Genomic DNA, 11,397 nt, shown 5'->3' on the forward strand with positions numbered 1-11,397 from the left:
AAAGTGAGCATGAACTGGATTATATATTATACATGCCATTTGACTGTTTTGCTAGATAAATAAGTTGGCAAGTGGTTGTGAGTTGGAGATGATGCAAGATAAAAACTAATTTTAAAAACTTTTCTTGTTTAGGTTTTGGCAATTCTAACAACGTTTTCCAAAAAACCATCAGGTCATTTCTATCCTCAAATTGGCGAAAATGTAAGTAAAGCTCCAGGCTCAAATGTGCATACTTGTGGCTTTCTTCTGATCCAGCCGTCTAGGGCATGTGCTGTCAGGTTTGACCAGGAGCCTTTTCCCTTCACCGTCTCCTGTCAACTAGCAGTTGGGGGGGGGGCATTGAAAATAACTATTAAAATGTGCATATGTGGATGGAATGATTTTATGTGCCATCTTAGTGAGCGGTATCAATGAAAAAGCTGCATGCAACAACAGTGTTGAGCTTGTGAGTTGCTTTTGTTCTCCATTACACTTCTGTTCCTTTTCACTCAGTGAATCAGGAATTCAATAATAAAAAAGAATGTTCAAAATACAAAAGAAATTTTTAACATAAATAATATTGATTCTAACATATTCAATGGTTTAGGGTCTCATGGTCTCATAATGATAATCCAGGACAAAATTAAGTGTTAAAAATAACATCTGCCAGCAGAGTGGAACAAATTCTTCGCCGGCCAGTGGAAAGAGAAACCACGGTGATTCCATCTCTGCTGCACAGAGGGGAAAATCTACCTCTGAGTTTGAGTTCAAAATGTTGAATGATGAAAAAAGAAGACTATACAGTTTCACAGATGAAACTGAGATAAAACTGATTCGTTTTCCTGTCGATGTACGTCTCTCTGTACGACACACAACCATTATTTTTACTCAACTACCTTTGCTTCCGTTTCTTCAATCCTCTCACTCTCTCGCCTTTTGGTCTCACTGAGGAGGGCAATCGTTACATGAGTGATGGTACCCATCAGTGTAGTGCATGTGTTGTAAAACTGTCAGCCACTGACAGATTGACTGACATGGTCAGCCCTTCGATCACCACCGCGGAGAGGCCAGTGTTAGAGGGAGAAAGATACAGAATGAAAGGCATGCCTAGAGAGAGAGAGAGAGAGAGAGAGAGAGAGAGAGAGAGAGAGAGAGAGAGAGAGAGAGAGAGAGAGAGAGAGAGAGAGAGAGAGGAAACAGGTGCATTGAGAAAGTCATGTTTTCTTTTGTTGTTTTTTTTTGTGAGCACTGATCAAATCTGGCACTAAACTAAAACCATAAAACTAACATGCTTGGTTTTTCAAAGGAGTGCAAAGCAAGAAAAAAAAAAGACTGATATATTGAGAAAGAGTGTTCCTGTGTAATTTCCAACAGCTGTTGATTCAAAGGGAAAAACTTTATTTGGTCCAGATGGTCTCAGTCAGTGGCAGAATGAGAGAGCTGACTTCATTGGCTCCAGCCATGTGTTTTTCCTCCTGATAGAAATTAAAATGGTCGTTCGTTTGTCACCGCTCACTACACAGCTTAAAATGTAGCAATGAAACGTTCCTTGGCGATAATGCACCATAATTACTCAAACGCCTGTTCTTTATCTGCAGCAGAGGGAGGACAGAAGGAACATTTTCTTCAGATGAGATTTTAAAACCCAGAGAGCTTGCTCAACCCACAGCAGAAGATGAAGCGCACAGTCAAAAGTATTGTTCTTTCTTTTTTTTAGTCGAGAGCCATAAGCATGACATCTTCCGATTCAGAACCATAGAAAATGACAATCCATGTGTAAAGTGACAGCAGAGGAGAGTCTGGTGGCAGCTTCTATCTCTGCCTCCAATCAGTTGTAACATGCCGTAGTAGCATGGGGTAGCAAGTATCAGGGTGTGATAAATGTATTTATTTTAGCAGTCTGATGGGTATTGATCTCCTCAGTGGCTCCTCCACAGGGTACCATTATGGGATCCTGGAAGGGAAGAGAGTGGGCGGCTCTCAACCAGCAAACACCTCACACCTCACAAATGAGGTGAAAAACACTCTGTTGCGGAGGTGTGGAAAGGTTAACAGTGGCCTCTGACTGCCAGTGAACATAAATTTAGTCATTTATCGGAAATAAAAGTAAAGAGTATCTTAGCAGTCACCGTTACAGAGATGAAAGACGGAAGCATGACAGAAGTTGAGTCATGGCGGCATGAAACTGACACAGAGCAGAAAATATATCCACATGCTGGTTTTTAAAGCTGCACATCCAAAGTCACACATCAGTAGGCTGGAGAGGTATGGGCATGTGCAACTGACACGTAGATGTGACCTGTGGTTGTTTGACTCAGACACCAACTACAACACCCTCGTCCCTGCAGCACCACATTAGCGGTGAGTGCTGCTCACTGAATCATGCGAGGAGATATTCTGAATGTTTGACTGGGACTGGCCTGAACTCGGCCACCGACTGGGGCCAGTCATAACGCTTCGTGAGAAATATCGCAAGCACTTGCTCTACAGCTCAGTTTCACTTCTGTATTTGTCTTTGCCAACCACTCAACCTTTCTGTGTTTAAACATCAGCAAGTGATTCATTGAGCTTTTTTTGATGCCTGCCTGAAAATGTCAGCTGCCAAGGTCCCTACACGGCCTTTTTTCTTTAACACGGCAAACTTCCGTTTATGTTTTAAATTTAGGATCATTTAATCATAATCAGTTCATATAATTAACCACAGAAAGTGTCTTTACAAAAAATTTCATCACTAAATCAAAAAGAAAAACTATTTCAATTTTAATGAAAAATAGCACATTTCTAATAGATAATAATTCTGCCTGCTAAAAAAAAAAAATGATGAGAAAACACTCATTTAGGCAGCATGCAGACTGAGAAAGAGTACAATAAAAGAAAGAAAAATGTAAATGTTCATTAATTTTAAAGAAATACAATTTTATGTCATACAACTTAACTGTTTTAACAGCAGATTCATCTCCATAATCATGCTGAATACTTTAACCAAGAGAGTATGTGATAAAAGAAAGTTTTTGTACATACTGTATTTCATCATAACTTGAAAAAGTACACGTGAAATTTAAACAAACAGCGTTTTTACGTTACAACATACAAAAACAGTGTAGAATGAAATGAAATTGGGGAAACTGCAGCTCAGTTTGTGGTGAAATTAAAAAAAAATTAAAACACAACCACAAAAAAGGACAAAATGTGTCCGGCTGAGCAGACACTGCTAAACGGCAGCAGATTGTGAAACACTAAATGGTGCTGTGGCGCTCTCATTGTGGCTTAGTCTGTAAACATAGAATCTGACTGGGTAATCTGTGTCTCTACTATGGCCTCCTAAACAGTAAATTTACCCCAGTGAACAGGAAAACTTTCAAAATATAAAAGCCAAGTACACACTACTAATATTAATAGGGAATTTCCACAGCAGTTGTATAGGTGGACCTCTAAAGTCCATCATGATAAGCACTAGTTATCTCTTCCAATCAGTGATATTTTGGGGTCATATGCTTCACTTTGAAGTGAAAAGAGGCACGGTGACCTTAAAGAATGGTGACTAACAGAGAGTCAGTCAGCAAGCAGAGTGAGTCACGCTTGATTTGACCTCATGGACTACAAAACAAGTGCTATCCGACTCCAAGATACAGACACGTTCCACCTCTCTCAGACACACCAGGGGACATTAACGGAACAACATACACAACGTGCATTTATGTACGTCTCTGCGTGCACTGACTGAACTACGGAGCTGGTCGTAATTTTGAAAACAAAGGTGCGAAATGTTTATAACAATGGGGAAAAAAACAATGTGCATGAGACACTGAACTTCAACACCAAGAGTCTTTTATTAAGCGAAACGATCAGTAGAAGGCCTTCTGGAATTTTCCACACGTCATCTCATCTGCTCATCAAGTAACCGTGCTTAAGACCAATGTTTCGTTCACTTTATTATTTTTTTTTTCCCTAGCTCTTGCTGCACATGCTGATGCTTGGGTGCATGTCTGTATTGTGTGTGTGAGCGAGCATAGCTAACTGAGACAGAGTCAATGAGACAAATAGGATAGAGAGAGGCCATCAGCAGATGAACCACAAGCATTTGCATCTCAGGAAGTGTGTCAGCCGTACGGGACGGTCCCAAGGCCGAGAACCTTTGTGCTTTTATGTCCTATTTTAAACATACACACATGCAGTATACAGACATGCTGTTGAGAAATAGTAGCATTAATGTAAAACCTGTATGAGGCATGGAACATAGTGGTTAGAAAATGTATTGTCTCAGTTCTGTAAATGGAAAAAAACATAACGTTTCAGGGAGCTTACATTGCTCAAACAGGCTCGATTTAAGTCCTGGCTCAAAGCTACATATTTCTTTTTATTATTTTTATTTTTCCATTATGTTACTTGATGTTATCTGTTTTCCTCTTCCAGTAACATTGCATTAGATTTCCAATATTCATGGTGTGTTTTTCCATCTTTCACAGATCAAGACTTCATGGGCTTTTTAGATGAAAAATTATCAATACAAGATGAAGCATCAGCAAAAAAGCAGTGACACATTGCCAACATGCTCTTGTTCCCGGTGCCAGCATCAATAATTCAGCCACTAGCTCATAACTTTATTTTCAATGCATAATTGAGGCCAACCAATGTTTTCTTCAGCCAGTTATATGTCGAGCAATTTTTAAACAATAAGAGGAGCAGTCCATTAAGCTTTTAACATCTTCTCTTCCTCATACTCCAGTAGATGCTGGATAGTATGGGCAGTGAGGCCAGTTTCTCTGTCTTTGTGCTTTGTGCTCAGCAGTGTGAGAGGTGGTGGGGGTGTTCTCAGGTGTTTTCACTCACAGTTGAAGCTACTACGAGCATGAAAGTCTTAAGATGATAACTGCGGAAAAGATGTGGTGACTAAATAAAAAAGGTGTAGACTCCACATTTAAACAGTGTGGTTTGGAAAGGAAGGGGGTCTCAGGGTGAGGTGAGGTTTCTGTACCTACACTTGCGACTGTGTCTCTGTGTGCAGTGCATGCATGCATGCATGCGTGTGTGTGTGTGTGTGTGTCTGTGGATAGTGGTTTGTCTAAATGATTTTTATTGAAGTAATTTTGTAAGTATCTAAGATGCCTGTGCCTTTATGTATAAATCTTATTTCAAAACTCTACTTTCAGGGACCCTCGTCCATCCAGTGAGGCATTATATGACCTGACTACACTTCTCATTTGTTTTGTAATACTGCTTAATAAATATTGATTTACTATTTTAATTACATGTTAATCTCAAAACACATAGGTGCCAGGGTTATGACTCTCTCAAGTCATACTGCAAATTTCCTGTTTGCAAATATTTATTGAGGATAGCATCCTGAGAGGGCTATAAAAGTGAATAGCAATCATTAAACAGAGACTAGCTGTCTACAATATCTGCACAAGTGTCAATATCAGCAACACAGGTTGACCCAGCTACTAATCAATTACTTGTACTCTTTTCTTTCCCCTAAAGGCTATAATTATCAAGACAAACACACGAAATGAAAGACTTATGCATAACTACAAAACAAAAAAAGAAAAAGAAAAAGTTCTGTTGAGTTAAAAGACACAGACACAGCAAATCAGGACTGTATTTTTTAAAGCCATTTTCACTGTTGTGGGAATAAAACAATAATCACATTTTATTTTTTCTAAAAGCTATTTAACTTTCTAGATGGTTTGATTTTTTTTTCTCTATTAAGCCAACTAAAAAATGTTTCCTGGTTTTGCTTTGATTCTTGAAAGATGTTACAATTACTGAAGTTATGGTAGGACTCATTATCAAAAAATGATCAAATCAAAAAATAAATGGAAAAAGCCTGACAGATGATTGGAATAACTGCAAGTTTACAGCATCCGTTTTAACTGAAATTATATTTTAATACTTTTTTTTTTTTTTTTTAATTTCTGGCTGATTCGATGCTGAATGTTTCTGTGGCTGGATGAACCAAAAACTTTCTGGTGATTTATAAATCCATCTCAGTGCAGCCTTAATAGTTCTCCAGAAGGTTGGGGCCAAAAGGTTTTGTGAATATTTTGTGACTGCCTTTGAAAAGCTGCAATCTAAGGCTGAGGTGAACACCTGGGTCTCAAACTGACACACTGATTTTATGGGATAAAAAATGTCTTAATTTGTGATTGTCAAATGATTTGACATAACCACTATCTACAACTAGCTCTAGTGAACTCCTTATTTTCTGATTTTAAAGGAAATTATTACCCAAACTGATCACTTTGTGAATCTTAACTTACTGATGCACCAGAGGGAATTTTTCAGACTTCATAGTAAATCGAGCCCAGGAGTTTTAAAAGAAAAGTAAATAATGAAACAGATCACTGGAGGTATTTAATTTTTTTCTGCAAACTGCTTTATCTCTCATTAGCATTAAAATATAATTTGACAGCAGCGTTTTAAAGAAGGGTCATACCATTACACACCATTACTTGAATCTAGTTATTAGCTATAAAAGGTGACTTCAAATAGTCACACATGGGGCTTTCCGTGTAAGCTGTAAACAGCAGTTTCACAGTGAACCCTCTAAAGTGTGAATAGATAACTGTGACCAGAGAAAGAACAGAAGAGTTCTTGGCGATCTCTTCAAAGCATCCTAACGCACAATGTAGGCCTGAGATTCTGCAGCTGATTGCATTTGTTATTCCTACTCTTTTGGTGACGTTCTCATTGTATCTACCATGTGCACACATTTTATTTTTTTTTATTTTTTTAAAGGATACAATGATTTTTTATTTTTTTCTATTTTTTTTTTTTAAGATTTGTGTGTGGACTGAGGTGAAACAGCTCCTGTGATAACCTGGAATAAATGGAAAAAACCCCAAACAAACAAGCAGACATTTAAAACTGAAACAGGCAATAATATTCCAGGACTGAAGGACTATCTGCACATCTCTCATTTCTAGTGGGTACAAAGTACTCTGACTGCTTCTATTCTATCTGGGAAAGGATAATATACGGTATACTTTAATGAAACCTAATTCTATAGTCTTTGTTTAAAATGAAAACCTGCAGACTCTTGGACCTTCTCTGCTCACAATTAGTGTTATACTATAGCAATGAACCCTGAGAGTTTAGTATGCATTCCTCCCCCTCCTCTCTTTCAGCCTTGCTCCCTCCCTTTCTTGCTCTTGCTTTTTCACTCTCATTCCAAATCCTTCCATCACAAAGATATATTGAAACTGAGAATGCATTAGGATGATTGGGAAGCTAAAAAAAATTCAAGGGAAATAGTGTCTTTTTCTTTTTGTGTGTGTGTGCAGGAAAAAGCTGTAAATGAGGAACAGTAAACAACCTAATTTTAATCTCATCTGGCCTAAACAAAATGGACAGTGTGTAAAATATTTACTTTAGATAAGAGTGTGAAGGAGTGGGTGTTTGGGAATAATCCATGCAGCATGTAGTGTTTGCATGGTTTGTTCCTGAGATCAAGGTTGCTGGTTTAATTGAGCCTGTACTGGACCCAGGGCTGAGAGAGCAGGCAGAGGAGCATCGATAAACTATGAAATGGTTCCAATATGGCCAATCGATGAGGCTTTGTGAGCAGCTCCCTTGGGGCTTTGATTTTCCTCTCAAACAACCATCCAGGATCTCCGCTCTTCAAAGGCAAACTCCATCTTTGCTGTTATTGTTGCTGTTGCTTCCCCCATGTTTGAGTGATGTCACTGAGGTCGATTTTATCCATGTCCATAAAGGCTCTCCCACACTTGAATCACCCGGGAGATGGCTTCTGTTGGTCCGTGCAATGGTAACAACAACCAATAAAGGTCAATCTCCCATGGTAATGGCCAATTGGGTTTGTTCCCATTATTGGCCCTCTGAGCTGTGGTCAACAGATGGAGAGCTGGCATCACTGACACAAGTTACACTCCAACCTTAAGGAGGCTCAGCTCTGTCTCCAGGTGCTGCTGTGTGATTCCACTCGGCTTGTGTTGGCCCGTACATCATGTGCCGGTCCTGTATAGGGACCATGTCGCAGAAGCATCACAGGAGCGCTGCCAGTGAGGGCTAACCGTCTAACCATTTCATCTAATTGCCTCATTAATGATTCACCGGTGTTAGGCTGCTCTAGCACTTCGCTGTGGGGAGCAAATTGTTCTGATTGGTTTGCCTCTGTCAATTATTGATGAGGCAGTGATCTGAAGTGCTAACACCTGGCTTTGGAGGTCCAAATGGCCCTGCATTCCCATCACATACTCTGTTATCACACACCCTGGGACCACATTCAGTCTTGAAGGGCTGGAGACTTGACTGTTGGCTGTTCTCTGAGACTGGATGTAACGTGCCCCGGGGCAATGGCTGTGATCTCAGTTGTAAGAATATTAGCTCATAGAACATGTCTCACTGCTGCGCAAAGGGTGGACAAAACAGGGACATATAGCTTGCGGTGATTTGTGCTGTAAGTGGTGGAAGGCAAACAGACAATGTCACAGGGAGAGAGGCCACAGACACTGCTGGATCATGTGTGTATGTGTGTGCGTGTGTGTGTGTGTGTGTGTGTGTGTGTGTGTGTGTGTGTGTGATGATACCACAAATAACAGTAATATTTCAAGTAAATGTTTATAATTCTTTCATAACAGCAGGAATGCAATTATAGTCTTGACTGTGTCTTTTATCAACACTCTGCACAAGTTGTCTCTCGCTCAATCCACGTCTTTTGCAGTACTAAAATTGTAAATGATTCTCAGCCAAGGATATGTGCTCCCCATGGGACACCTCCACAGATACCAGGGTGTATGTGTAAAGATCAAAGTAGGTTGGCTAATATGAGAAAAATATTAGTCAAAAAAAAAAACCTATATAGACATATATATACACCCACACCTTAATACCACTATGAGATTGAGAATTCATGAAAAACTAGCAAGCAAGAAAAGGTCCAGTAAATAGTTAGAAATGGTTAAGATGTCCAGCCTCTGCCACTCAAGTGTTATTAGCTTGAATGTGAATTTGAACACTGAGCTCATGTGACAGGGCTGTGGGGCTAAATCAGACAAAAGGTTGGACAGTACACTAAATATATAAATAAAACATCTGTAGACAAAATTGGATGCTTATGACTAAGATAACACCTTTAGCTTTTATAGGTGTCAGAGAAGCTGTAACAAGCTGTGATGCAATGTCCATACTTGCTTTGTTAATGATGATGTATATAACCACCTTTACAGTAGGGTCATGCAACTGGATCTCCAGTGGACGGAGTCTGGAATCCACTGCAGTCTGCGTATCTGGTGTCCCACCCACAAAGTGCCCCTTCTGGCTTCATGACTCATTTTTACTCAGTGCATAAGCTGCTAAGGTATCTCACCAAAACTCTGTGTTTTTCAAGGCACAAAAGCAGAATAAAGAACAGTGTTTTGTGTTTTAACGAAGTTAAACATCAACAGTTTGATTAATGTAAAGGGATGCAGACATGGGGGAGACTCACCCACACTGTTAGTGAATTTGCTTGTCTCTCCTTGGCCTTAATTGAAGCTGATTAAAGAGTCACCCCCCATGCTGACGCCACTGTCACTCTGAATCTCAGCCATGTGGGCTTGGCACGTACACTCACAGGGTGGTCACTCTGCCTTTGTTTTTACACTGGCAACAGTGACAGCAGAGCCTGCCCCACCCCCACCAAATGCTGTAACTGTGACTCACTGGTTGTCACCATAAACCCTGGACGGGGGGACAGAGTTTAGACAAGGGTCCTGTATAGCTCACAATGTGGACTTCACTCACTGTTTAATAGTGCATGTTATGTGTGTGTGTGTATACATGTATGGAAGCCAGACACTAAAGTATGTGAGAGATTTGTGGTCTGACTCACACTTTAATGACTTTTTTTTTCTTTTTCTTTCTTCTTGTTCAACCCCTCCTCTTGTCTACCCCCTCCCCATCTTTCCCTCTCTCTGTCTACAGATAACCAGATAACGGCTGAGCAGCAATGACTTCAGAGCGGCTGACCAATCGCACGAAGGCACCTACAAAGCACAACATTCAAAAATGACTTCACTGAAGAGCGAAAGACAAGACCCGCTGAAATCCCTCAAAATCCCTACAGTGAAATTCTTGAAAGCCTCTTACTACTCCCGTTTCCCTCCCTGATATTTTACCTCCCGCTTTTTTCTACAAAACACAAAAAAAGACAAAAAAAAAAAGAAACTAAACAGACAGACAGACTCATACTCATGAGATGGTTGACAACGTCAGGCATTGGAAGGACTATTTTCTCTTTGGTGGGAAGATCACTGATGCATGCTTCTGTAAATAGATCATAATAAAACCCTATTCTTATTCCTAACATAGGAAGCATACCAAGTCGCTTTCACCAACTTCATAAACCTTCAAGACTGTGGATAGAGTACTCATGGTTCAATATTTTCCATATAAAGTCAGTATTCTTCTTACCTCCTCAGAGATCATGTAATTATCATTTCCCATTTCATTTCTCCACTCTTTGGAGTTAGCTGGACTGTAAAAATTGTACTTCCTATTCTTCTTATTCTCTTTACAAAACGGCCTAGTCTTCCTCTCCAATATTCAAACTAGTACATGTAAATAGAGATGAATGAAAGACAACAGCATGGAACAGACTATAGTGTATATTTACCACTCCCCGCGTAGGTCACACATCTCAGTATGTGGATATTTCAGACAACCTTTTTAAAGTTTAAAATACTTGAACTTGTTTTCTCATAGTTAAAGACATAGTCCCAGGTATCTGGACATTTTCCTGTGTATTTGAATAGATGCATAAAGTCGGTAGCTATAGGTATTGTTTATTATTTGACTACCTTGCAAGGATTATAAGGCAGCAATTATTTTGGTATCATTACTCAGTTCCACCAGGAAACAAATGGTCAAGAGGAAATGCAGGCAATTCACCTAAGCCATGAGTCCATCTTGGCACTACTAAACATTATTTTTAACATTTAAAATTTTATTTAACATTATTATTTACTTTTTTCTCCCAGTATCTACCTACTTATGCTTTTCCATTGCAATAATTGCCTTCCCCTTCCCCCAATCTGGGTTGGAACTACTGAAGCTGTCAGCCTGAGAGGGCCACTTTTTTCTTTGCATGGTTTGAAACATTGCTCTGATCCTGAGCCAACACATGGGGAAAAAAGAAGAAGGTCTCATTGATTGCATTGTAGATATGAGGACTCTGACCTCTGTCTTCTATGGACAATGAAGATAACCAAATGGACTGACAGATAATATGCCAAGCCCACGAAAAGACAACCTCAAAGATTACCCCCTCACTGGTGAAGACAGAAAAATCTTTGCATGGACAACAGGGAAAATACTAGCTTGTTGAACACCTCATCTCTGTCATTGTGCATCCTCTACCTCTCAGTGTGTATTGTGCATCGAGGTATCCGTGACTTTTTAGCGACCCCTCTGCTGTCC

General features: G+C 39.7%; 1 protein-coding gene across 1 annotated transcript in view; it reads left to right on the top strand.

Annotated features, from left to right (window-relative positions):
* The window catches only part of mafa (v-maf avian musculoaponeurotic fibrosarcoma oncogene homolog a (paralog a)), a 71,606-nt gene extending 60,799 nt beyond the window's left edge, over nt 1-10,807 (top strand). Inside the window, exon 3 of the mRNA XM_041040615.1 lies at nt 9,904-10,807. The gene's annotated coding sequence lies outside the window, so the exon portion shown is untranslated. The remainder of the gene's footprint in view (nt 1-9,903) is intronic.
* The last annotated feature ends 590 nt before the right edge of the window (nt 10,808-11,397 follow it).

The sequence above is a fragment of the Toxotes jaculatrix genome, chromosome 1, assembly GCF_017976425.1.
Source record: "Toxotes jaculatrix isolate fToxJac2 chromosome 1, fToxJac2.pri, whole genome shotgun sequence".
Classification (NCBI taxonomy): domain Eukaryota; kingdom Metazoa; phylum Chordata; class Actinopteri; family Toxotidae; genus Toxotes; species Toxotes jaculatrix.